Source organism: Patagioenas fasciata, chromosome 21, assembly GCF_037038585.1.
Source record: "Patagioenas fasciata isolate bPatFas1 chromosome 21, bPatFas1.hap1, whole genome shotgun sequence".
NCBI classification, from domain to species: Eukaryota; Metazoa; Chordata; class Aves; order Columbiformes; family Columbidae; genus Patagioenas; species Patagioenas fasciata.
The window spans coordinates 2899825-2903437 of record NC_092540.1 but is presented as its reverse complement, the minus strand read 5'-3'; positions in this window follow the sequence as shown (position 1 = coordinate 2903437).

Here is a 3613-nt window from a genome sequence, read left to right as displayed (position 1 = left end):
GGGCTCAGAGTGCCGGGCGGGCGTGGGGCAGCGCAGGCGCCTTGAGCCGGCCCGGGGGGAGGAGACACGGTGCGGGGGTGGGGACCGGGACCGGCCCCTCCGGGGGATTCTCCTCGGATGCCCTCGGGTGCCTTCCCCGCGGGACTCACCAGCGCTGGTCGCGAGTTCCTCGTGGGAACTGTCCCCTCCGTGGGATTCCCCTTCCCCGAGCCGCGTGATGTCACCGCAGCGCCCACCCCCGTGGGAATCCCCCCGCTTCCCCGTGGGCCTTATTCCCACGGGACGCTCCCCCTCCCACGGGACCTGGGGTGCTTGAGGGGTGCATAGATTATCCCCCGCTCCAGGTCCTGCGGCACAAGGCGGAACCAGGGATTTTCTCTAGCATCTGCTGCTTCACCTCTTCCACATCCCCACTGTGTCCCAGGCTTTGCCCCCACGGAAGCTGTCAGATCACGAGTGGGCACTGCACTGGTGCAAACCCCCTCCTGTCACAGCACGCGTGCATGGACCAGGCTATAAGGGCAGCTGAAACGAATTACCCTTCCCCATTGCAGTGACAGCCGAGTGATGCCATGGGCAGTGAGCTGAAGCAATTATTGCTCCCAGATGAGGCTCTTGCGGTTGTGGGAAAAGCAAAAGGGAAAATATTATGGCTAAATTTTGAAGTGGCTCCATGCAGGCTCTAGTGGTGCAGCTCCACGGACACCCATGCCTGGCTACCCCGCTTGCAAACCTCTCCCCTGGGCAAAGGAGGCTTTGGGGGTGCACAAATGTGGGGGAGTGGGTCAGGCGCAGTGTGCCCCTCTGCCACTCCAAGAGTCTGATCACTAAGCGACTCCTTCCTCTGAACACAAGGGATATCGCGCACATGATGTGAAGGTCCCCTCTGTCACCATAACACCTTCTCCATTGGCTGGAAGAGGCACAAAATGAGCTACAGCCCTTTTCCCCGTGTTGGGTGCAGCACAGAGAGGGTGACACGGTCACCCTGAGTCACGCAGGACGTGACTGGCCCGGCATTGCCCAGGCTGCGGTCTAACCCAGGCCATCCCTTCTCTGCTGCCATTGGTTGTACTGGTTTGAAACACATAACTCAGAATTGCCCCCGAATTTCTTTGGTTTGTGTGACAGCAGCCGGGTGAAGAATCCTGGCTTCACAGGAAGCTGCATTTGACATCTCTCTTGAATTCTTGAGGACAGGATAAGCCAAGGATATCTACATTCTTTTCAAGGATTTTAATTTGAAGGATGGATTAAAACGCTGGCTCTGAGTTACAAAAGACTCGTGCCGTTAAGCAGTCACTATTATGAGCTTCAAACCAAAGGAGCAATAATGCAGCCTGAAAAATTCTGGTTTTGTTCTGTGCTAAGTAGCAAGATTAATTTTTGAAAGGTCTTTCCCTTCCCCATTCAGGATCCTGATTCACTTCCACGTGTCCTCTGCTTCTGCCTGAGAACAGCACCAGACGTATTCCTGAGTGAATTGTTTCCCAAAACCTTGGTATTTTATGTCAGTTGTCTCTGCAGGTATTCAGGTCTGACAGCATAGGAAGCTCTTTTAGGCCAAGGGTTAAAAAATTGGGGGAAAAAAAACCCAGCCCTAATTACCATTGACAGGAAAATTCCCATTTCATTTGGATTCCGGGAGTCCCCTTTGCAGCTGCTGTGTTATGGCAGTTTAAGCACGACAAGGGCTATTAGCAAAGACTCTTTTTTTCTTTTTGCCAAGAAATAAATCTCTTTTTCTTGAAGCCAAACATGTTCCAGGTCAAACGCTCAGCTGGTACAAATCAGCGCAGCTCCACTGAATCCGAGGAGCCCTGTCTGGGATCCCTGCCCTGTTCTTGCAGAGGATGGCAGTGAATTTGAGCTGGATTTACAAATAAAGTTCATTATAAAACTAAGAGAAACCTAGAAAACAATTTGTGGGAGAAAAGCTTTTAAGTGATGGCTTAGTTCCTCCTCTTCTACAGTAAGTAGCTACGTCTGACAGTCAGGATGTTGGTTTTTGCAATTAAAATTAATGGGAGCGTTTGGTGCCAAATTCCACTCAGGAACGTTTCCTGGGCGGGGGGAGCTCCTGGGTGCGCTTGGCCTGTTCTTACAAGAACACAAAGCCGGGCTCAGCCCTGGAGCTGCTGCTCCGTGTTGGTTTTGCTCCCTTACTGAGACTCAGGGCAGCACTGCAGCAAGATGTTCAGCTCCAGGGATGCATTGTTTTGCCTTATGTCCCCATACATGTCCCAGCAGAGTTTAGAAGCATTTGCTGCCACCATCAATCCAAGGAGCGGTCAGGCCAGGCACCTCCTTGCCCTGTTCTTGCTGCAGTTCTGCAGATAATGAGAGTCCTGGCTCCTGGGGGCTGGGGACAATCTCTGGGCAAACAGAGCAGTCACAGCAGTCCCAGACTCGGATGACGCTTTTTGGTTTATCTAATATGTGCCCCTTCCAGAAAAGAGGCTGGAAAGGGAACTGGAGGAAAGGTGAAGGGCAGAGCCGGGTGTTTCATTTTCTGCCAAGGGACAGGTCCAGGCAGGCGCTCTGAGCATCCCCACTGCTGGTGAGTCAGACACCTTTGCTTTCCCAGATGACGGCTCAACCTCTCCTTCCAGATGCACAACCAGTACCTGGGAGATGCCCCCAGTCTCTCACTCTCGGGCTTTGCTGGTGCTGGTGCTGCTGCAGTCCCAGTTCTGTGGGCCCTGCTCCAAACTCCTTGAACCACAGCTGGGGGTGAAGCTCTGGAGCAGGAGAAGAGGCTGCAACACCTGCTGTCACCTCCCGGACCCAGCACTGGGGACATCCTGGACCAAATCTGGTACAACATCCTCCTGCCCTGGGCTCCTGTTCATGCAGTCCCAAACTATGATTTGGGCTGGGCACCCATCTCTGGGCTTGTTCCAGTGTCTTTCTTGCGATAAGCTCTTCAAATTGAAAGCATACCAGACCTTTTCTTATGCCCTTATTCACAGCACACATGCTGCAATATCACAGTTGATCCTATAAAAACAGGGCTGGGGTCAATCACCGATTTCTTTTTCTCTTTCAAAATCTGATCTGAATCTCTTTGACATTTTAATATGCCTATTCCTACTGTTGATTTGCACTAAGATCTTCAAAAAAAGGTTGCAGAGGAAGAAACCAAGGGGGGTTGTCAGCAGTAGGATGCTGGGTTTTGCAGAGTTTCATCCAGAAATGGAAAACACCCACTTCTCCGTGGCAGTGAGCAGCTGCCAGTGCTGAGCAGGAAAAAGGCTGGAAAGAGGGCGTAGACACGACATAGCATTTGCAGGAGATCATGCTTAAACTACCAAGAACGATAAACTCTCTTCTGCTGCCAGATCATGATGTAAACTTGGTCCCATTAGAACCCCCATGTGAGCCAGCCCAGGAGAAGCTGTGGTTGTGCTCAGCACAGCTCCCAGGGAGCCCACCCAGACTCACTACCCCTTCCTGGGGCAGCGCAGGGTGTCAGGGCAGGAATCCCCATCTCTGGGTGCTCTTACCGCTCGATGATGCCATTGTTGAACTGGAGATCACAAGTTACTCACCTCATCTTCTCCAGGAGCTCCTGCATCCTGCCAGGGACACAAGCAGCCCCTTACCACCCCAC